The following is a 24,625-nucleotide window of genomic DNA, read 5'->3' as shown; positions in this document are numbered from 1 at the left end:
TTTTGAGGTTGCCGTGAGCTATGACACCATGGCACTTTACCAAGTGTGACAAAGTGAGACTATCTCAAGAAACAAAAAACTCTGCTCTCATGGGGAAAGTATCTATAATTTTAAACATTAATTTTAAAGTCTGATAAATGTTAAGCAAAAATTAAAAGAAGTGCTACCAAGTGACTGACAGCAACTTAAGATGAGACTTGTCTTGGGCAGCGCCTGTGGCCCAGTGAGTAGGATGCCTGCTGCATATACCAAGGGTGGCGGGTTCAAGCCCCGCCCCGACCAAACTGCAACAAAAAAATAGTCGGGCGTTGTGGCGGGTGCCTGTAGTCCCAGCTACTCGGGAGGCTGAGGCAAGAGAATCGCATAAGCCCAGGAGTTGGAGGTTGCTGTGAGCTGTGTGACACCACGGTACTGTACCCAAGGGCAATAAAGTGAGACTCTGTCTCTACAAAAAAAAAGATTTGTCTTGATTTGGGCCTGAAAGATTGGAGGCTGAAAGTTTCAGGAAAGGACATTCCAGTTAGAGCCACCAGCACAAAGTCTCTGAGGCAGGAACATTCTGAGCCTGCATGAAGAATGGAAAGGTGCATGTATGGAGCAGCCTGGTGGGTAGGTGGCTGGTATGGGTGGTGGGTAAGCAAGGAGCAGATCAACTGCAGTGGGAAGCAGTATCAGGATTTGAAGTAGAAACATCACGATCTAACTTACGTTTTATAAACGTCATTCTGGTGCTAGGCAGAGGAGATTTGGGGTTGGTGTGGTAAGAGTGGATACATTTGAGGCTTTTCTAATTGTCCAGGCTCATTGGAGATGCCAAGGCAGGAACTAGTGGTGATAGTGGAGACAGGGAGGAGGTGGTGGGTTTTGGACAGCTCCTGTAGAAAGAAGTGACAGGACCTCAGGTTGCTGGACTAGATGGCTGGGTTGTGGGAACAGAAGAGAGGGGAGTAGTCAAGGGGAACTGCTAGATTTTGGGCTCGCAGAACTGTACTTCTTAAATACTATGTGTTCATGTTCCTTGCTAGGCACAGTGTCTCATGCCTATAACCCTAGCACTTTGGGAGGAGGGCGGATCAGTCAAGGCCAGGAGCAGTGAAACCTGGTCTCTACAAAAAAAAAAATAATAATAAAATGAAAAATTAACCAGGCGGGGCGGCGCCTGTGGCTCAGTTGGTAAGGCACCGGCCCCATATACCGAGGGTGGCGGGTTCAAACCTGGCCCCGGCTGAACTGCAACCAAAAAATAGCCGGGCGTTGTGGCGGGCGCCTGGGTCCCAGCTACTTGGGAGGCTGAGGCAAGAAGAATTGCTTAAACCCAGGAGTTGGAGGTTGCTGTGAGCTGTGTGATGCCATGGCACTCTACCGAGGGCCATAAGGTGAGACTCTGTCTCTACAAAAAAAAAAAAAGAAAAGAAAAAGAAAAATTAACCAGGCATGGTGTCTTGAACCTATAGCTCCAGCTACTTGGGAGGCTAAGGTAGGATCACTTGGGCCCAGGAATTTAAGGTTGCAGTAAAGTATGATCATGCCATGCATAGTGAGACTGTCTACATAAAATGTTTCCTGGGCAATGTCTACTTTTTTTACTCTTTATTTCCTGGGTAATGTCATCGATTCTTTCATGCCTTCATCTGTCACTTGTATTAGAAGGCATCTCTATCTTCCACATTCAAATCAGTATTTTCAACTGTCTACTGGACATTGCCATTTTGATTTCACATGTATCCAAAGTGAACTCTACCTTTTTCCTACCAAATTTTATGTTCCCTGTGTTTTCCCTAGCCCAGTCATCCAAAGTAGAAACCTGAGAATTAACCATTCCTTCATTTTCAGCTTTCAGTTGATGGATCTTTCAACTTTGAACTGTTGCTGGGAGCTAGGAATTGTGATAGATGCTGGACCTATATGGTATTACAGGGTCTAATAGGGAGCAGACAGTAGATGAGTCATTGAAAAGCCTGTGGGAATTTCAGGGAGGGGATGCCTTTTTGGTGAAGTTTGTAAGGCTTTTAAAAAGTAACTTTTGGGCGGTGCGTGTGACTTGGTGGGTAGGGCACCAGCCCTATATACCAAGGGTAGCGGGTTCAAACCTGGCCCCGGCCAAACTGCAACAAAAAATAGCCAGGCATTGTGGCAGGCACCTGTAGTCCCAGCTACTCAGGAGGCTGAGACAAGAGAATCGTGTAAGCCCAGGAGCTGGAGGTTGCTGTGAGCTATGATGCCACTGCACTCTACCAAGGGTGATTAAAAAAAAAAAAATTGACTTTTAAGAAGAGTCTTAAGTTGTGCTCGCTTTGGCAGCACATATACTAAAAATTGGAACGATACAGAGAAGATTAGCATGGCCCCTGCGCAAGGATGACACGCAAATTCGTGAAGCGTTCCATATTTTAAAAAAGAGTCATAAGTTTTAGTCAGATGCTTTCCCCAGAGAGTGTGTTCCACGAAACCCTAATTTCAAAGAGTTATAGAATGGAACGAATTTGGGAGACAGTGAACTAAACAGGTTTTTTTGGTTCTCTTGAGCATTTGCTCATATAAACCAAACAAATTTAAATAATTTCTTCTATTTAGGACATTTCCAAACCTTTAATATACTAGTATGCATGCCAACTTGAGCTCTTACCTACAGGCATCTAATGGGATGTTGATCCTTTCAGGAAACTAAGCAAAAACACAAAATTATGATAGTAGTTTTTGAATTCGGGGCTTAAAGTGCCAGAGGTCAGGAAGAGCATATTTGAAAATGGGTGTTTGGACTAAATAATTTTGAAACACTGTGAACCCTCACATATTTTTAGGTTGACATCTAAAACTTTTCATCCTGGCTCAGTGCCTGGAGCTCAGTGGCTAGAGCACCACATACACAGGGGCTAGTGGGTTCGAACCCGGCCCAGGCCTGCTGAACAACAATGACAAGTACAACAACAAAAAAATAGCCAGGCATTGTGGTGGGCGCCTGTAGTCCAGTTACTTGGGAGGCTGAGGCAAGAGAATTGCTTAAGCCCAAGAGTTTGAGGTTGCTATGAGGTGTGACACTACGGCACTCTACCGAGAGTGACATAGTGAGACACTATCTCAAAAAATAAATAAATAAAACTTTTCATCATTTTGCCTTATCAAAAATGATAATGGGCGGCGCCTGTGGCTCAGTGAGTAGGGTGCCGGCCCCATATGTCGAGGGTGGCGGGTTCAAACCTAGCCCCGGCCAAACTGCAACAAAAAAATAGCCGGGCATTGTGGCGGGCGCCTGTAGTTCCAGCTGCTTGGGAGGCTGAGGCAAGAGAATCGCGTAAGCCCAAGAGTTAGAGGTTGCTGTGAGCCGTGTGACGCCACGGCACTCTACCCGAGGGCGGTACAGTGAGACTCTTGTCTCTACAAAAAAAAAAAAAAAAAATGATAATGGCCTGGGTGTGATGGCTCATGTCTCTAATCTTAGCACTCTGGGAGGCCAAGGATGGAGAGTTTGAGCTCAGGTGTTTGAGACCAGCCTGAGCAAGAGTGAGACCCTGTCTCTACTAAAACTAGAAAAATTAGCCAGCGTCATGGTGAGTGCCTCTAATCTCAGCTATTGGATGGGGGTGCTGAGGCAGGAGGATCACTTGAGCCCAGGAGTTTGAGGTTGCTATGAGCTGGCTGACACCAAGGCACTTTAGCCTGGAGCAACAGTCAGACTGTCTTGTGGAAAAAAAAAAAAAATCTAGTGTATTTATTGTGTCAACCAATTGTCTACTGAATTACTGTAATTCAGTTTATTAAGTAAAAAATGTAAAATAAGAAATTTATAAATTCTGCATATATTCAATATGAATCAACTATTTTAAAAGAAGAGAACAAAAATTTTATAGTTGCCAGGGGATATAAGTTACAGAGAATTATAAATTTTTTTTAAAAAGATTATATCACTTTTTAAAATGTAGCCAGTAGATTAGAATCTGAATATCTTAGCAATATGCTGTTTTTTATCAACCATTTAAAGAATGCCTAGAATGCCTTTAACAGAGGTGTTGTAAATCATTCTTTTTTACAATTACTTCATATGATATATGTTTTATTTTAACATAATACTTGTTTGAAAATCTTTTTATTTCTCTGCAACAAAAGAAGATATAAAAATTGAAATTAAAATTTTTAAATTTCCTTTGACCATAAAGCTCTGTGCATTTAAGAATGTTATGTAGCATTTATAAGGTTCTGTGTTATGTCTATGTCTTGTTTCAATAAGTTACATTATAGCAATTTAGTATACAACAAATAACAAATGCATTATAATTTTTATTAGTAATAAGTAAAAAAAATAATTTTTTTTTTTTTTTTTTTTTTTGTAGAGACAGAGTCTCACTGTACCACCCACAGGTAGAGTGCCATGGCGTCAAACGGCTCACAGCAACCTCTAACTCTTGGGCTTACGCGATTCTCTTGCCTCAGCCTCCAGAGCAGCTGGGACTACAGGCGCCCGCCACAACGCCCGGCTATTTTTTTGTTGCATTTGTCCCGGGTTGGGTTTGAACCCGCCACCTGAGCCACAGGCGCCGCTCCCAAAATAAAATTTTTATTGGAAATGTCTCCCAGGCTTAATAAGATAGATTAGGCTCCCTTCTCCCCTTTATTTATTCATGTATCCATCAATACATACTACTTGTTGCCAAAGACAGAATTCTCAATTCAGTTCTTATTTTTTGTTCTTGTAAATTTAAGCCCCAGAAATCCTTGTTTACATAAATAACCGTAAGGAAAGGAAAGATGTTTAGTTATAGCAATGTTACTCAATACAGTAGAACCTTTGTAAGTTGACCACTCAAGGGACTGTAATGAGGTTGTCAACATAAGGAACTAGGCCCACTGTACTGATAGGTACATGTGGTGTATGTCCAGTCTGTAAAAATTAGGTCAACTTGAGGTGGTTTCAGTATAGGCGGTTGTTCACTTATGGAGGTTCTACTGTATTTTGAAACCTCAGTTGTATGTCAAAAAATCACATAATGATGTTATCATTAAAAATTAGTTTAAGGCTGGCCATAGTGGCTCACGCTTGTAATCCTAGCACTCTGGGAGGCCGAGGCGGGTGGATTGCTTTGAGCTTACAGGTTCGAGACCAGCCTGAGTGAGAGTGAGACCTTGTCTCTAAAAATAGCTGGGCATTGTGATGGGCGCCTATAGTCCCTGCTACTCGGGAGGCTAAAGCAAGAGAATCACTTGAGCCCAAGAGCTTGAGGTTGTGGTAAGGTATGACATCATAGCACTCTACCCAGGGCAACAAAGTGAGACTGTCTCAAAAAAAAAAAAATCAGTTTACTGAATAACTGACAACTTGGTTATGTAGTCTTTCAGTTTTATGGAAAACAATAAGAAACCATCTCACTTGCAAAAGGATTTATCTAGTCACTAGTCATTTACTTTTTCAGTTACTGAGAAATATAACAAAAAGCCTTTACCAAGTCTTACCAGTTGGTTATTGATTGTACCTATTATTCTTTCACTTACGGGTACTTGTTTAACCTAATATACACAAAATTTACTGGGAAAATAAAAACATTGTTTATTTCAATACATTTTTGCCAATACAGTATTTTTTGATTAAATACTTTGATCTGCTTTAGGTAAATTCCTTTTTTTTTTATTTGAGACAGAGTCTCTCCATGTCACCCTTGGTAGAGTGCCATGGTGTTAACAGCTCACAGCAACCTCTAACTCTTGGGCTCAAGCAATTCTCTTGCCTCAACCTCCCAAGTAGCTGAGACTACAGGCACCCACCACAACGCCCGGCTCTTTTTTGTTGCAGTTGTCATTGTTGGTTAGCTGGCCCAGGCCCAGCTCAAACCCACCAGCTTCAGTGTATGTGGCTGCCACCGAAACCACTGTGCTATGGGTGCTGAGCCTACTTTAGGTAAATTTGTATCAAAACCTTAGAGCTGTAACTGTATTTTGTTTAATATATGAAAAATGTCCACTGTGTAACCTAATGAACAAAACCAGTTCTCATTGTCAAATAGTCACACCATACTCAACTTTTGTCAGAAAGTTTGACTTTGGCTCGGCACCTGTAGCTCAACAGCTAGGGTGCCAACCACATACATTGAGGCTGGCGGGTTTGAACCCAGCCCGGGCCTGCCAAACAACAGTGCAACTACAACAACAAAAAAAAGAAAGTTTGACTTCATCTTTCAAATATAAATAATAATGTACATTCCCATGACTACCATTTTACTTCTGAATTCTAAGAGAGATGATTAAGGAGCATGGAGCCTTGTCATGAGTTTTGTTGCCTGCATCAAATAAGGTGTTTTAACTATATATTGCCCATATTCTCTTTGCTTTCTCCTGGAACTTCTCTGAAGAGCCATACATTGTTCAGTTAGTTGAGGATGGAAGTGTGATGTCTTTAAATAAAAAATAGCACCACTTCTACTGCCTACTTTATGGTATCTATGAATTCAAAGCATTCCCAACCCACAGGCCAATTATTGGCAACTGGAAGGCCCCACTCCCTGACAGAGCCCAGTAGCAGGAGAGACTGCAGCACATAGCTGAGCATTTGGAGCAGTGTTAGTGCTGCCAGGCCCATAGGAACAGCATGCCATGGGTGACATATACCAAGGGAATGAAGCTTTTGTGAGCCTTACCTCAAGATCCCAGAAATACTTTGAAAGTAATTCTTTGAAAATGGCCTAATTTCAGCTCAGCACCTGTAGCTCAAGTGGCTAAGGTGCCAGTCACATACACCAGAGCTGGCGGGTTCAAATCCAGCCTGGGCCTGCCAAACAACAATGACAACTACAACCAAAAAACAGCCGGGCATTGTGGCAGGCGCCTGTAGTCCCAGCTACTTGGGAAGCTGAGGCAAGAGAATCACTTAAGCCCAGAAGTTGGAGGTTGGTTGAGCTGTGATGCCACGGCACTCTACCTAGGGCTTGAGGCTCTGTCTCCAAAAAAAGAAAATGGCCTAATTTCTCTTGGTACCTTCCTGTGTATGCCATTCCCCCAGTCTCATAATATTGGACATGTCACCATTCAGAACTCTGCTCATAATCCATCTCCTCTAGATTACCCTCATAAGTCAGCTCCTCAAGTTGAGATGGCCTTTGTCAGAACATCTGAGTTTTAATTTGTGTGTTTTTGCTGCTCTCCATTAGACTGAACAACTTGAGAGTGAGACCAGAGTGAGACCAAGAGTCTAGCACTATACCTGCCAAATGAATGTTAATGGTATTATGAAAGGTACTCTGAATTGGAAGTCAGAAATTGGATGTCTATACACTAGGACTATTTCAGAAGTAGAGTTAGTAGAGGTTAAGACAGTAGACCCTGATTGTACATCCATGTTTTTTTTTCTTTTTTATTACAACACAGAAGATGTAGGAATACGTCTGTGTTATTATAGCATTGTTCCTACTAAGAGGAAGCAACCTGAATGTCTATCACCAGATGAATGGATAAAGAAAGTGTGGTATATACATACACTGGAATATTATCCTTAAAAAGGAAGGTTAGATTAATAAAAAGCATCTTGCCACATGCTTTAGCATGGATGAACCTTGAAGACATTATGCTAATAGAAATAAGCTGCTCACAGAAAAAACAAAAACTTATGATTTTACTTATATGAGAAATCTGAAATAGTCAAGCTCTTAGAAAGTAGAATGGTGGTTGTCAGTCGCTGGAGAACCGGAAAAGGGAAGTTGTTCAATGGATATAGCAGTTTCAGTTTTGCAAAATGTAAAAGTTCTGTTGATTTGTTGCACAACAATGTGCATTTGTTGCACAACAGTGCACAGTATACTATGCTGTATACTTCAAAAGGTTAAGATGGGCTGAGCATGGTGGCTAAGGCCTATAATCCTAGCACTCTGGAGGCTGAGGCAGGTGGATTGCTTAAGCTTATGAGTTCGAGACCAGCCTGAGCAAGAGCTAGACCCCACCGCTACTAAAAATAGAAAAACTGAGGCAAGAGAATAGCTTTAGCCAGAGTTGGAGGTTGAGCTATGATGACGCCATGGCACTCTACCCAGGACGACAGCTTGAAACTCAATGCCCCCCCCCAAAAAAAAAATAATAAATAAAAGGTTAAGATGGTAAATTCTATGTGTTTGTGACCACAATTTAAAAAAAAAATTAGAAGACAGAAACTATGATTTTATAAACCACATGTCCTGAAAAATTTCTTTTTTTTTTTTTTTTTTTTCTTTTTTTTTTTTATTGTTGGGGATTCATTGAGGGTACAATAAGCCAGTTACACTGATTGCAATTGCTAGGTAAAGTCCCTCTTGCAATCATGTCCTGCCCCCATAAAGTGTGACACACACTAAGGCCCCACCCCACTCCCTCCCTCTCTCTTTCTGCTTCCCCCCCCCATAACCTTAATTGTCATTAATTGTCCTCATATCAAGATTGAGTACATAGGATTCATGCTTCTCCATTCTTGTGATGCTTTACTAAGAATAATGTCTTCCACTTCCATCCAGGTTAATACGAAGGATGTAAAGTCTCCATTTTTTTTTAATGGCTGAATAGTATTCCATGGTATACATATACCACAGCTTGTTAATCCATTCCTGGGTTGGTGGGCATTTAGGCTGTTTCCACATTTTGGCGATTGTAAATTGAGCTGCAATAAACAGTCTAGTACAAGTGTCCTTATGATAAAAGGATTTTTTTCCTTCTGGGTAGATGCCCAGTAATGGGATTGCAGGATCGAATGGGAGGTCTAGGTTGAGTGCTTTGAGGTTTCTCCATACTTCCTTCCAGAAAGGTTGTACTAGTTTGCAGTCCCACCAGCAGTGTAAAAGTGTTCCCTTCTCTCCACATCCACGCCAGCATCTGCAGTTTTGAGATTTTGTGATGTGGGCCATTCTCTCTGGGGTTAGATGATATCTCAGGGATGTTTTGATTTGCATTTCTCTAATATATAGAGATGATGAACATTTTTTCATGTGTTTGTTAGCCATTCGTCTGTCGTCTTTAGAGAAAGTTCTATTCATGTCTCTTGCCCATTGATATAAGGGATTGTTGGCTTTTTTCATGTGGATTAATTTGAGTTCTCTATAGATCCTGGTTATCAAGCTTTTGTCTGATTGAAAATATGCAAATATCCTTTCCCATTGTGTGGGTTGTCTCTTTGCTTTGGTTATCGTCACCTTTCTATTAAGAAGTAAAGGCTTCTGGGTGGCGCCTGTGGCTCAAGGAGTAGGGCGCCAGTCCCACATGCCGGAGGTGGTGGGTTCAAACCCAGCCCCCGCCAAAAAACCACAAAAAAAAAAAAAAAAGAAGTAAAGGCTTCTTAATAAAGGCATATCAATGAAATTAGAGAGACTAGAGTAATTTTTTTTTCTTTGGAGACAGAGCCTCAAGCTGTTGCTCTGGGTAGAGAGCAGTGGCAAGCTCACAGCAACCTCCAACTTCTGGGCTCAAGCGGTTCTCCTGCCTCTGCCTCCCAAGTAGCTGGGACTACCGATGCCCGCCACAATGCCTGGCTATTTTTGGTTGCAGCCATCATTGTTGTGGCAGGCTCAGGCTGGGTTCGAACCCACCAGCTCAGATGTATGTGGCCGGCGCCTTAGCCGCTTGAGCCACAAGCGCTGAGCCAGAGACTAGAGTGATTTTAAAGTCAACAAAAGAAAGATGTCTTAGTGTATAGTTCTTTGCCTAAAATATGCAAGAAGGAAAAAATTGTATATTTTTTTATCTCTTTTGCTATATAGGTCTTTATTACCCATATAGTTAAGAATAAAATCTGTTAATAAAAACGAAAACAAAGCAAGACAGTAGGCTCTGCGTCTCAGGGAAGGATGGTGCAGCTAATGAGCAGAAGGGAGATAATGCATTTGTGTGTAATCACGATAAAATAAATTACAGGGCAGGAGTCCAAAAATCTGAATGCATGACAGTTTTATCCCAAAGCAGTGGTTCTCAACCTTTCTAATGCCATGACCCTTTGATACAGTTCCTCATGTTGTGGTGACCCCCAACCATAAAATTATTTCTGTTGCTACTTCATAACTGTAATTTTGCTACTGTTATGAATTGTAATGTAAATATCTGATCTGCAGGATGTATTTAGGTGACCCCTGTGAAAAGGTCGTTTGACCCCCAAAGGGGTCATGACCCACAGGTTGAGAAGCGCTGTCCTAAAGTAATTGTATGACTTTAGTGTGAAACTTACTCTCTGCTCTAGTTTTCTCATTTTTAAAAGGCACTAAGTAGGGGAGGGGGGAACGTTCTAAGAAACCAGAGATTCAAAACTAAGTGAAAATATTTTATCTTCAAGCAGGGAAACTATTATAGTCTAGGCTCTGAGGGATATGGCTCAGGGAAGGAAAAATAGGATAAGTCTTTTATACACAGAGGACCACAAACTGTCTCTTTCCTTATTGGGAAAGCAAAGTCTCTGAGTGTTGCTTATTGGACAATGAAGTCAAGACTTTTGCATTAAGGAAGACGTGGGTTGGCTGGAGGTCATCTGCTGTGTATAAGGGGCAGCCTTCTTAGAACTTTGACTTCATCTGCCTCTGTTATTTATAGGTGATGTGCTGAGATTATGGCATCTGATTGGGTCTGTGTTGATATAAGTAGGCTAGCTAGTCAGGTCAAAAGAAATAGATATTTTTTTTTTTCTTCAGAAAGAGTCTTTACTCTATTACCCTGGCTAGAGTGCAGTGGCATCATCATAGATCACTGCATCCTCCAACTCCCAGACTCAAGCAGTCCTTCTGAGTAACTCTGACTCCAGGCAAGCACCAATACACCAGGATAATTTTTCTATTTTTGGGTAGAGATGGGGTCTCAGTCTTGTTCACGCTGGTCTCGAACTCCTGACCTCAAGCAGTTCTCTTGCCTCAGCCTGTGAGTGTTAGGGTTGCAGGCATAAGCCATCATGTCCAGCCAAAAGAAAGTTTAGTAAGGACTGGACTCTTTACATATGTTGCCATTTAATCCTCACAGCAGTCTCACGTGGTAGGTATTATGCCCAATTTTGCTTGAAAAGAAATTGAGACTCATCGATTGATGTGCTAAGGTTGCCAACTAAATGTAGAAGCAAAATTCAAACCAAAGTCTGATACTATAGTTCTTTGTCTTTCCGCTGTGCCATTTAGCCCCTGCTGATGAGATGCATATATATGGGAAAGAACTTAATAAAAACTGGAATTTTTTTAAAGAAATAAATCGCTGCTACTGTGTTATTTAGTATAAACCAGTGATTTTTTAATCAAAGACCTTCTCTGTGGCAGAGGGGCATATATATGTGAGAATTAAGCCTAGGTGCAGTGGTTCATGCCTGTAATCCTAGCATTCTGGGAGGCCAAGGCCAGTGGATTGTCCAAGCTCAGGAGTTCAAGATCAGCAAAAGCAAGACCCCCGTCTCTAAAAATTGCCAGGTGTTGTGGCAGGTGCCTGTAGTTCCAGCTACTTGGGAGGCTGTGGCAAGAGAATCACTTGAGCCCAAGAGTTTGAGTTTGCTGTACGCTCTGATGCAGCGGCACTGTATTGAGGGTGACAAAGACTGTCTCCAAAAAAAAAAAAAAAAAAAATTAGCACTTTTTAACTATATATATACACATATATATGTATATATACCTACTGATACCCTTCCACCTCCACCTCTCCCTTAACTTTCATCTTTATTGCTGCTCAAATAAGTTGCTATTATTGGTGGGAATGGCATAGCCTTTAGTTGTGTGAGGGTATATTAAATGGGCTTAGTTCTTCATTCAAGGTCATATTACGTATATTTTACTTTTGTCATGACTTCATAGTGGGCAGAGAACACTTCCCATCCTTTGATTTAGGATCTGACTTGCTCAGCAAATGAGATGTTAATGAGAGAGATAGGAGAATATATTGTATCTATAAAATAAGGACTTTTTAAATTCAGGAAGCAAAACCTGAGGAAAAAACTTAAGTATGAAATATGTGTGAAACATTCATGTGGAAAATGAGTAATTCTTCCAAAAAGTAAAGAAAAAGACAAAACAAACGAAAAACAAAAATCTAGAGGACCAACATAAAAGATTCAACAGTTGAATAATAGAAATTACAGAAAGAGGTGGTGGATTTCTTTCGGGTCAGGAATCTCACCCCACCTGCACTCTAGGCGGAATAAAGGAGAGGAAATTTGTGGGTGGATCTGGTCAAGAGAGCAAGTGGATAATGGACCTTCTTGGGGACAGAGTGAAGCTGGAGAGGCCTGTGATCTGCATTGACCAGACAGGAGAAAATGTCCTTGCAAAGACCCTAAACCATGAGACGTATGAGGCTAAATATGTGATTTGCGCTGTTCCTCCTACTCTGGGAATGAAGATTCACTTCAGACCTCTGCCAATGATGAGGAACCAGCTGATCACTCGTGTGCCTCTGGGTTCTGTTATCAAGTGTATAGTTTGCTACAATGAGCCTTTCTGCAGGAAAGAGGATTACTGTGGGAGAATGGTTATCGAAGGGGAGGAAGCTCCAATTTCCTACACATTGGATGATACCAAATCTGATGGCAGTTATGCTGCAATAATGGGATTTATCCTTGCCGAGAAAGCCAGAAAGCTGGCATGTCTTACCAAAGAAAAAAGGATGAAGAAACTTTGTGAGCTTTATGCAAAAGTTCTAGGATCCCAAGAAGCTCTGAAACCATCACATTATGAAGAAAAGAACTGGTGTGAGGAGCAGTACTCTGGGGGCTGCTACACCACCTAATTTCCCTCTGGGATCATGACTCAGTACGCCAACCAGGGGGCAGAATTTATTTTGCAGGCACTGAGACTGCCACACACTGGAGTGGCTACATGGAGGGGGCTGTGGAGGCTGGGGAGAGAGCAGCCCGAGAGATCCTGCATGTTGTGGGGAAGATTCCAGAGGATGAAATCTGGCAGCCAGAACCAGAATCGGTGGAATGTCCCTGCGCAACCCATCACTACAACCTTCTTGGAGAGACATCTGCCCTCTGTGCCAGGCCTGCTGAAGCTGATTGGACTGACCAGCATCTTTTCAGCAGTGGCTCTGGGCTTCCTGGCACACAAAAAGGGGCTGCTTGTGCGAGCCTAAAGAGAAAGTGTCTTAACTACACCCTCTTCTTACTGTATTTGAGGTGTGGGTTTGGGGAAGAGGTTGTACTAAAGTTCCCTGAAAACATAAAGAATAGAGTGAGGTGGGAGCATGAAGAGAAGTCCGGCTCTGACTGCTTTATTTCTTTTTCCATTGAGGCCCCAGGTTAGGGTCCCTTACCTGGCTTAGCACTGTGTTTCACCAATTTCTAAGGTTATTGTCCTCAGAACCTTTAGAATAGTTAAACAGGCTTGTGTGCTGCCCCACATTACATCTTGTCCATGCACAAACAACTAGTTTTTTCCTCCCTCTGTGGCTTTGTGTTTGTCCTTTCTCTTTACTGTAATATCCTCACCTTCCCTGGTTTTTTGCATTTGTTTTTAGACTCATGTTTTGTTATAATTGGATGACCTTAGAGACCATCGAGTCCTCTCCTTCTGTTTTAGAGTTGAGCAAACTGAAGTTGATAGAGGTGGAGCTCAATTGTCCAAGGGCCACAAGAAGCCACTGGTATCTGGGGAATGAGAACACATGTCCAATTCTTATCCACCTTCCAGGATGTATCCCCTAATTGCTCTCCTTAACTCCCCATCATAGTCGCTGATGGTGTCCCCTTGTGTGGGTTTGCTCTGTTCTGTGCTGTCTTGCACTACTCAAATGCTACCCAGTAAATATCTCTAAGTCTTTAAAAAAAAAAAAAAAAGAAAGAAATTACAGAAAGAAAATAGAGTAAGAAATGACTAATAGCTTGAGAACTAAAGGCATGAGTTACCAGATTAAAAAGGTATGAGTGTGCCCAGCAGTAGGGAAGAAAAGAGACCCTCACCAATCATGAAATTTCTGAACATTTGGTTTAAAGAAAAGATTTATAAGCTTCTGGATAGGAGTGCACCAGGTTATGTATTAAGTATCAGAATATTTTTGGACTTTATGGTAGCAGTGTAGGAAACAAGATAGCTGCAAGAGCACCTTCAAAATTCTGAAGGAAAGTAATTATCAACCTAGAATTCTATACCTGACCAAACGATAAAACAAGATTGAGTGTAGAATAACATCATTTTACCATGTCAAAAGTTTTAACTGTTATCTGCCCCTTCTCAAGAAGGTATTGGAAGATAAGCTCCAATGGCAAATTGAAATACTAAAGTGTAAGACACAAGATTCAGGAAATAGACTCAATTCAGAAAACACAACAAGGGAATTCCAGGGAGGATGGTGAAACCCAATCTCAGGATTACAGCTCTGCACCAGGTCTGGAGGGCAACTGAACTCTACTTCAGCAATGCAACACATAACCAAGACCCTTACTTCTGTCCATCGGGCCATCTTTTTGTTGTTGGTGAGACACAGTCCCACTGTGTAGCTAGTGGCATGATAATAGCTCACTGCAACCTCAAACTCCTGGGTAAAGGTGATCCTCTTGCCTTATTCCAAGTAGCCGGGACTACACGCGTGTGCCACCACACCCAGCTAATTTTTCTTTTTTTTGTAGAGGCAGAGTCTTGGTATGTTGCTCAGGTACACAACTATGCTGAGACTCCCTTGTGACCTTGGTCACCTCCTCCTGGAGCCTCTATTCTGGAAGAAGGGGCAGTGCCACTTTCTCCTTACAGCTAGCGTGTGCTTACCCTCTGCCTTCAAAATTAGGCAGTACACTTGACCTTTTTAACAATGTAAAGGTTAGTGGTGCCAACTCCCCTTTTCCTCTACTCCACATAGTCAAAAATCCAAGTACATGTGGAAATACTTAAGGGAGGAGTCATATATTGATGTACTTACATTACTGGTAATAATGATTTTATAAGTTTAAAAATAATATTCAATTATTAATTGTTAGTAGATTAAAAATATTAGAAATAGGAAACAAAGTCTACACAAAGGGAGACAGTTATGGAGAATCTGTTCAGACCCATTTTCCTGGCTTTGAGCACAAAGTGCAAGATCCTGTCACTTTAATATTTATAAAACCTGGCATATTATATACCCCCCTGCCCTCACAGCTTTGGTGCAGCAGCTGGCTTGATGGAGGCCTTGAAGCTGCTTTCTGCCAGGACAAGGCTATGTGCTCTGAGAGAGTGGTTTTTGAGAGTTAAACATGTACATTCTTTAAACTTTTCTAACTCAGAAAGACGTACTCTGGACCAGATAAAGAGAAAAAAAATCTCTTCTTCTGTCACCTTGATTGGGCCAGAAGAGTCTATCTCAGCAGTTCTCAACCTATGGGTTGAGACCCCTTTGGGGGTCGAACGACCCTTTCACAAGGGTCACCTAAATATATCCTGCATATCAGATATTTACATTACGATTCATAACAGTAGCAAAATTACAGTTATGAAGTAGCAACGAAAATAATTTTATGGTTGGGGGTTACATGAGGAACTGTATGAAAGGGTCACAGCATTAGGAAGGTTGAGACCACTGGTCTATCTGTTTAAACACAAGACTGTCAAAATATTAAAACATCACATCTGTGGTGTATGACTGTAGGTCAACTAAAATTTGATCCTTAAGTCGGCCTCTGATTGACTTCCTTATCAAGAATTTGTTTACATTGGCTTGGCGCCTATAGCTCAGTTGGCTAAGGGCACCAGAGGTAGCAGGTTTGAATCCAGCCCTGGCCTGCCAAACAACAATGACAACTACAACCGAAAAAAAAATAGCTGGGCATTGTGGCAGGGACCTGTAGTCCCAGCTATTTCGGAGGCTGAGGCAGGAGAATCGCTTAAGCCCAGTAGTTGGAGGTTGCTATGAGCTGTGACGCCACGGCACTCTACCCAGGGCGACAGCTTGAGGCTCTGTCTCAAAAAAAAAAAAAAAAAAAAAGACTTTGTTTACATTAAGACCATAATACTTTGAAACACTAAAAAATAACAAGTAAATCCATACAATTAACATAATCAATTGTAGAGTTAATCTAGTTAATAAAAATACAAGTGCAACAATAACCATGATGGGATTATTTGCCTTACTTTCATGAGATTTATTACTATAACACTGGTATATGAAATAAATACAGAACTAGCCTGAAACTTGGGGCGGCATTCTGGAAGCCTCACGAGGGAGTATGTGCCTCCTCCCAAGCCCCACTGCTCTTAAAACTATCTCTTTGTCTGTGTCTATTATTTCTCTATATTAATATTCTATAACTCCTACTAATGATTTTCTGGTCTCTTCACACCACCAGGTCACTAAAAAATAAACCCACTGTGTGTCGAGGCTGGTCCCTGACAAATCCACATGTAACTTTTGACTCCCAAAATCTTAACTCCTAGAGGCCAGGCGTGGTGGCTTATGCTTGTAATCCTAGCACTCTGGGAGGCTGAAGTGGGAGGATCCTTTGAGCTAAGGAGTTTAGGAGTTCAGCAAGAATGGGACTCTCATCTCTGTGAAAAATTGGCTAGGCATTATGGAAGGTGCCAGCTATTTCAGGGGCTGAAGCAGGATTGCTTGAATCCAGGAGTTCAAGGTTGCAGTGAGAAGGCTGACATTACAGCACTCTAGCCTGGGCAACAGAGTGAGACTCTTTTTTTTTTTTGGTAGAGACAGAGTCTCACTTTATTACCCTCGGTAGAGTGCCATGACGTAACAGGACTCACAGCAACCTCCAGCTCTTGGGCTTCCGCAATTCTCCTGCCTCAGCCTCCCAAGTAGCTGGGACTACAGGCGCCCGCCACAACACCCGGCTATTTTTTTGTTGCTGTTTGGCCCGGTCTGGGTTTGAACCCGCCACCCTCGGTATATGGGGCCAGCGCCCTACTCACCGAGTCACAGGCGCCGCCCCAGAGGGAGACTCTTATCTCAAAAAAAAAAAAAAAAAAAAAGCTCTTACAGCCTATTGCTGACTGAAAGTCTTACTGATAAATAGTTGATAAATACTTATTTTTTTTTTCTTTTTTTTTTTATTGTTGGGGATTCATTGAGGGTACAATAAGCCAGTTACACTGATTGCAATTGCTAGGTAAAGTCCCTCTTGCAATCATGTCCTGCCCCCATAAATACTTATTTTGTATGTTATATGTGTTATATACTGTATTCTTACAATAAAGTAAGCTAGAGAAAAAATGTTAAGAAAATCATAAAGAGAAAATACTACTCATTAAGTGGAAGTGGATCATCATAAAGGTCTTCATCCTCATTGTCTTCATTTTGAGGAGACTAGCAGTTGGTCTTGCTGTCTCTGGTGGCAGAGGCAGAAGAAAATTCACATGTAAGTGGACCCATGTTGCTCAAAGGTCACCTGTTTGGGGATAACAGGAGGATGGTAGAACTGTAAAAAAAAATAATTAACATAAAATCAAGATAGATTGTCTCTGGGAAAGGTAAAGAGAGGGAATGCAGGGGCTTTGATATAAAGTCTTGCTCTGCTGCTGGGGCTAGAGTACAGTGACCTGATTGTAGCTCACAGCAACCTCAAACTCCTGGGCCAAGTGATCCTGACTTCAGCCTCCTGTATAGCTGGGACTACAAACATCTGCCACCCAGCTTGTTGGTTTTTCTGTTCTGTTTTGTTTTTAAGGGATGGAGTCTCACTGTTGTTGCTCAGGCTGGTCCTGAACTCCTGGCTCAAATGATCTTCTGCCCCAGCCTCCCAAAATGCTGGGTTTACAGGCGTGAGTCACCATGCCCGACCAGAATACAGGGGCTTCTAAGAAGCTTTTCTCAGACTTCCCTTAGCAACACAGTCTCTAGTCTAGAAGATCTTGTTAAAGCAAATTCTAGGCTGGCTGCAGTGCCTCACTCTTATAATCCCAGCACTTTGGGAGGTCAAAGCAGGAGGATCACTTTGAGGCCAGGAGTTCAAGAGCATCCTGAGCAACATAGTGAGACCCTGTCTTTAAAAAAAAATTGTTTTAATTATCTGTGCACAATAGTAAGTGCCTGTAGTCCCAGCTACTCAGTGGGCTGAGGCAGGTGTATCACTTGAGCTCAGGAATTTGAGATTACGGTGAGTTATGATCACACCATTGGACTCCCAACTGTGGTGATACAATAAGACCTTGTCTCAAAAAACAAAGAAAAGAAAAAATGTGAATTCTGAGACAGAGGTGGGGGAGGCCGAGATTTAGCATTCTTTAACTTTCCAAGTGATGCCAATTCTGCTGGTCCTGGAACCATATTTTGAGTACGGTGTTCTAAAGTTCTGCAGTTGTTGTTTCTCTTCTCTCTCTCTCTTTTTTTTTTTAATGACAGGGTCTCATGCTGTCACCCAGCCTGGAGTTGAGTGGCACAGTCATAGTTCTCAAGCAATCCTCCTGTCTCGGCCTCCTGAATAAGTGAGCCTATATTCTCGTGCCACCACTCCCACCTAATTTTTTTTTTCTTTTCTTTCTTTCTTTCTTTTTTTTTTAGAGACAGAGTCTCACTTTGTCGCCCTTGGTAGAATGCTGTGGCATCACAGTTCACAGCAACCTCCAGCTCTTGGGCTTAGGCGATTCTCTTGCCTCAGCCTCCCAAGTAGCTGGGACAACAGGCGCCTGCCACAATGACCAGCTATTTTTTTTGTTGCAGTTTGGCCAGGGCCGGGTTCAAACCCGCCACCCTCATTATATCGGGTTGGTGCCCTACTCACTGAGCCACAGGTGCCCCCCCTAATTTTTTTTTTTTCTATAGAAACTAGGTCTCACTATATTGCCCTGGTTGGTCTCAAACTCCTAGGCTCAAGTAATGCATCTACCTCAGCCTGGGTTTATAGGCATGAGCCACCATGACTAGGCAGGGATTTCTTTTTCTTTCTTTCTTTCTTTTCTTTTTTTGAGACGGAGTCTTACTTTGTCACTCTTGGTAGAGTGCTATGACATCATAGCTCACAGGGATTTTTTTTTTTAATGTTTATTTTGTTGTTTTTAATCTCCGCTGATCATGTCTGTTAATCAGGTATAAGCTTTTGCCACATGACCTGGCTGACCAGAGTTCCTTTTGGTTTGGCAAACTGGCAAGTCCCAACCAAGAGATAGAATTTGGAGTCTCCTTATTGAACAACAATGATGAGTCAGGTTCCATCATGGACGCTGGAAAGACAGAGATGAATGGGAAAGAACCCCTGTGCTCGGAGCTAGTGGAGACAGATGGAGAGGCTGGCCACTACACCACACTGGAGGGTGACCCAAAAAGTGTCGGGCTCTTAGAAGAGCAGCCACCCTAGAAATTGAGGAAGACTTCAAGGTGGACACAGCATGTCTTTGCCATCAAGTCCTGGGAGTGCCTCCCAAACCCCCTGTGGGATTGCCCACAGAACCAACCCTCGGTGTTCCTGGAAAAACCACTTCTCCACCCACCTCCATCCTTAACCCCACAGCCTTGTCAGGACAACACAGATGAACCTGACTTCCCTGCTGCCACCTCTCCCTGCACTAGTCACACATGAGCCTGCCAGGAGCTTTCTTCTCCAGATATCCTAGGCCAATTCCAAGCCAAGTCATCAGCTCTACTTTTAACACCCAGAGTTTGGCTACTTCTCCCCACCTTGGCCACTGCCACCCTGATCTGAGCCATCATTTATTTTACCTGCATTATTGCCTCCTAATTTGCCTCTCTATTTGTGGTAGCCTCCTGCTGTCTGCTTTTCCCCAAAATGTTCTTGTTCCTCTACTCAGATCTCTCCACCAGTGTTCCATTACCCAAGGGAAAAGCCAACCTTTAGTCACGGCTACATGGTACTGTGCAGTTTGGGGCACCAGTCCCTCATTCCCACCCCCATCACTCTTTGCTGTTCACTTAGTGTCAGCCATGCCGGTCTCCTTACTGATTTGCAAACATCAGGCACCTCTACCACCTCTACCTGTGCACTGCTTATCTCAGCCTGGATCTTCTTTCGTAGGTGTTGGCATGGTTCATTCTCTCATCTGCAGAGTCTTGCTTATACTTCACATGCTATACTATGAGGTCTTCCTGAGCACTTTAGAATGGTAAGCCCCATAAACTCCCTCTCTTTTTTTTTTTTTTTTTTAATTTTTTTCATTTCTTTTTTTTTTTTTTTTTGTAGAGACAGAGTCTCACTGTACTGCCCTCAGTAGAGTGCCGTGGCGTCACACGGCTCACAGCAACCTCTAACTCTTGGGCTTACGCGATTCTCTTGCCTCAGCCTCCCGAGCAGCTGGGACTACAGGCGCCCGCCACAACACCCGGCTATTTTTTTGTTGCCGTTTGGCCGGGGCTGGGTTTGAACCCGCCACCCTCGGCATATGGGGCCGGTGCCCTACTCACTGAGCTACAGGCGCCGCCCTAAACTCCCTCTCTTAATGTGCTTTATTTTCTGGGGAATACTCCCCAACTAGAATGTTGGTTTCTGGAAAACAAGAGGTTTCGTCTGTTTTGTTGTCTGCTGGATCCCCAGGTTCCAGATAGTGGCTGGCTCAGTCAGTTCTCAGTAGATTCTTACTGAATAAATTGAGTGAGATAATGAGGAGTTTGCTAGAAAAAGAAAGGAAGGGCAAAGTTGAATATTTCCACTGGCACAAAGGTGCCTGGTATATTGAGCCCTGTGTGCAGTAGAAAGTCTGCTGCCAAAACCAGGCAGCAAGTTCCCAGGTACTTCCATTTGTCTTCATTGCCTTTGTGGAAATTGACACCCAAGACCAGTCTCTAGAGCCACACTGTTCATTAAGATAGTCATCAGCCCGATAGGGCTCTTAAGCACATGAAATGTGCCCACTCCAAATTAAGTTGTGCTACAAGTGTGAGAATACAGACTGGACTTTGAAAAATAAGTGCCAAAAAAAATCTCAATTTAAGATATTACATGTTAAAATAATAATTTAGGGCGGCGCCTGTGGCTCAAGGGCACTGGCCCCATATGCCAGAGGTGGTGGGTTCAAACCCAGGCCCAGGCTAAAAACTGCAAAATAATAATAATACTAATAACTTAGAGGCCAAGCGAGGTGGCTCACGTCTGTAATCCTAGCACTCCAGGAGGCTGAGGCAGATGGTTTGCCTGAGCTCGCGAGTTCGAGACCAGCCTGAAAATAGCTGGGTGTTGTGGCAGGCACCTGTAGTCTCAGCTACTTGGGAGGCAGAGGCAAGAGAATTACTTGAGCCCAAGTGTTTCCGTTGCTGTGAGCTATGATGCCATGGCACTCTACGAAGGATGACAAAGTGAGACTGTCTCAAAAAAAAAAAAAAAAAAATACAGTAGAACCTGTGTAAGTTGAGCACTCAAGGGACTGTAACAAACTGCTCAACAAACAGAAGTGGTCAACATAAGGAACTAGGCCTATTATACTGATACCTACATGAGGTGCATGTTCAGTTTATTAAACTCAGAGTCCAGTCAACTTAAGGGGGTGCTCAATGTAGGGAGGTGGTCAACTATGTAGTTTCTACTATATATTGAGTTAAATAAGATATAAAAATCAGGTTCCTGGGTTTTTTTGTTTGTTTGTTTTTTGAGTCTCACTCTGTCACCCTTGGTAGAGTGCCGTGGCATCACAGCTGACAGCAACCTCCAATTCTTGGGCTTAAGCGATTCTCTTGCCTCAGCCTCCCGAGTAGCTGGGACTACAGGCACCCCTGCCACAACACCCGGCTGTTTTTTTGGTGGACTGGACTGGACTTTGGCAGGCCTGGGGTCGGGTTCAAACCTACCACCTTTGGTGTGTGTGGCTGGCGCCCTAGCCACTGAGCTACAAGCGCTGAGCCTTGTTTGGTTTTTTTTGAGACAGTCTCAAGTTATTGCCCTTGGTAGAGTGCTGTGGCATCACAGCTCATAGCAACCTCAAACTCCTTGGGCTTAAGCAATTCTCTTGCCTCACCCTCCCAATTAGCTGGGACTAAAGGTGCCCACCACAACGCCTGGCTATTTTATTTTGTTGTTATTGTTGCTGCAGTTGTCATTGTTGTTTTAGCTGGCCCAGGCCGGGTTTAAACCTGGCAGCCTCAGTGTATGTGGCCAGCACCCTACCCACTGAGCCACGGGCGCCGCCCCCTGTTTATTTTCAGTGTGACAACTAAAGCTGAATATTTTGCTCACGTTTGTTGCTGACATTTCTATTGGATAGTGCTGTTCAGTAACAAGCAGACTTTTGCAATATTGAGTTTAACACTTTATTAGACACTTTTTTTTTTTTTTTTTTGTAGAGACAGAGTTTCACTTTATTGCCCTCGGTAGAGTGCTGGGGTGTCACACGACTCACAGCAACTCCTGGGCTTAGGATTCTTCTGCCTCAGCCTCCCGAGTAGCTGGGACTACAGGCACCCGCCACAACGCCCGGCCATTTTTTTGTTGCAGTTTGGCTGGGGCTGGGCTTGAACCCGCCACCCTCGGTGTATGGGGCCGGCGCCCTGCTCACTGAGCCACAGGCGCCGCCCCAAGACACTCTTTAATACCACATTTTATCCATGGAACTCTTTTTTTATTAAATCATAGCTGTGTACATTAATGCAATCATGGGGCACCATACATCATCCATGGAACTCTTATCTCACTGTTGCTTCATGATCACACAAACAGAAAAGACCAATAATAATTGCAAATTTTGGCCAGTCTTGGGTGATTCACACTTGTAATCTTAGCACTCTAGGAGGCCAAGGTGGTAAGATTGCTTGAGCTCAGGAGTTCCAGACCAGCCTGAACAATAATGAGACTCCATTTCTACTCAAAATAGAAAAATTAGCTGGTGTCCTGGTAGCTGCCTGTAGTTTCAGTTATACTGAATGCTAAGACAGTAGGATCACTTACGCCCACAAGTTTGAGGTTGCTGTGAACGAGGCTGATATCATGGCACTTTAGCCTGGGCAATATAGTGAGACTCAAAAAAAAAAAAAAAGAAAGAAGGAAAGAAAGGACTGGCTGGGCGCAGTGGCTCATGCCTGTAATCCCAGCACTCTGGGAGGCCAAAGTGGGAGGATCACCTGAGCTCATGAGTTGGAGACCAGCCTGAGCTAGAACAAGATACTGTCTCTAAAAATAGCCAGGCATTGTGGTAGGTACCTGTAGTCTCAGCTAGTTGCGAGGCTAAGGCAAGAGAATCGCTGAAGCTCAAGAGTTTGAGGTTGTGGTGAGCTATGACGCCTACCTGTCTACCCAGGGCAACAAAGTGAGACTCTGTAAATAAATAAATAAAATAAAAAGAAAGTCCAGGAACAGTGGCTCACATCTGTAATCCTAGACCTCTAGGAGGCAGAAACCAGTGGATTGTTTGAGCTCAGAAGTTCAAGACCAACCTGAGCAATAGTGAGACTCCGTCTCTACTGAAAAAAAAATAGGAGAAACTAGCCAGGTGTCATGGAGGGTGCCCTATAGTCCCAGCTACTTGGGAGGCTGAGGCAAGAGGATAGGATAACTTGAGCCCAAGACTTTGCAGTTACTGTGAGCTGTGACCCCCCACACACACACTCCACCCAGGGCAACAGAGTGAGACTCTGTCTCAAAAAAAGGGCGACACCTGTGGCTCAGTGGGTGGAGTGCTGGCCCCATGTGCCAAGAGTGGCAGGGTGGCGGGTTCAAACCCAGCCCCAGCCAAACTGCAACAACAACAAAAATAGCTGGGCATTGTGGCAGGCGCTTGTAGTCCCAGCTACTCAGTAGCTGAGGCAAGAGAATCGCCTAAGCCCAGGAGTTGGAGGTTGCTGTGAGCTGTATGACACCACGGCACTCTACCAAGGGCGATAAAGTGAGACTCTGTCTCCACAAAAAAAAAAAAAAAAAAAAAATTGCAATTTGCTCACCTAAATCCTACATGCGTTTTTTTTTTTTTTTCCCCCAATTGCTGGGAGTGTGCGTGTGTGTGTGTGTATGTGTGTGTGTTGGGGTGTGGGAGTCCTGACTTCACTCTGTCTGGTCTCTGGCAGTTTTCTGTATTCACTAGTCTATAAAAACCAGTCTATCTTGACATCGTTAATACATTGTTATTTCTATTATACTCCATGCTGCATTAATGTTTGAAATATTTTTCCTTATGGATAGAAGAACTGCTAGACTTCACTCCCAGATTCATTTGGATAAGAATTTAAACCCTCAGAGTTTCAGTTATCTTATTTGTAAAGATGCCCAGCTGATCAGAAGGGTTCAAGGGTTCAAAAGTACTGAGTGATTGATGATTTTAAGAAAGCTACTAGCAAGGAGGGTGAGACCCCAGCAACTGAAATGGGTCATGGGATTGAGCATTTTGCGGTTGTTCTAGAATGTGAAAAGGAACTTAAGTTTTGAAGAGGAAGCCACTGCAGCAGCCGTTCTCAAATTTAATATCCATCGAAACCATCTGGAGGGCTTTTTAAACTGGTTTCGTGGGCCCCACCCCCAAAATTTCTGACTCTTGGGTCTGGGCAGTGCCTGAGAATTTGCACTTCTAATAGATTCTCTGGCAATGCTGATGCTACTGGTGTGGGACCACACATTGATAACCCCTGCTCTAGAACAAAACGGATCAGAGTTTATTTTTGAGGTGAGGAGGGTAAGAAAATGTTGAGCATGAGGCACGGTCCAAAGGAAAGGTGCAGCTGGAGGGAGTTAATGTTTGTAAGGAGTGATGTTTTCATCTCAGAGAAGAGGGAAAGAGTTTTAAGATACTAGGAAGTTACCAGGGGGGTGGCTCACGCCTGTAATCGTAGCACTCTGAGAGGTCGAGGCAGATGGATCCCCTGAGCTCATGAGTTCAAGACC

General features: G+C 43.1%; 1 protein-coding gene, 1 non-coding gene and 1 pseudogene across 2 annotated transcripts in view; all 3 read left to right on the top strand.

Annotated features, from left to right (window-relative positions):
• MAML1 (mastermind like transcriptional coactivator 1) overlaps positions 1-24,625 on the top strand; it is a 57,973-nt gene that overhangs the window by 6,684 nt on the left and 26,664 nt on the right. The gene's annotated exons all lie outside the window — the stretch shown is intronic.
• Positions 2,286-2,393, top strand: LOC128569485 (U6 spliceosomal RNA). The gene has a single exon (XR_008375419.1). It is a non-coding gene; the product is annotated as a U6 spliceosomal RNA (small nuclear RNA).
• Positions 12,022-13,034, top strand: LOC128569219 (amine oxidase [flavin-containing] B-like; annotated as a pseudogene).

Source organism: Nycticebus coucang, chromosome 17 (assembly GCF_027406575.1).
Source record: "Nycticebus coucang isolate mNycCou1 chromosome 17, mNycCou1.pri, whole genome shotgun sequence".
In the NCBI taxonomy this organism is placed as follows: domain Eukaryota; kingdom Metazoa; phylum Chordata; class Mammalia; order Primates; family Lorisidae; genus Nycticebus; species Nycticebus coucang.
This window is presented reverse-complemented; position numbering and strand designations above follow the sequence as displayed.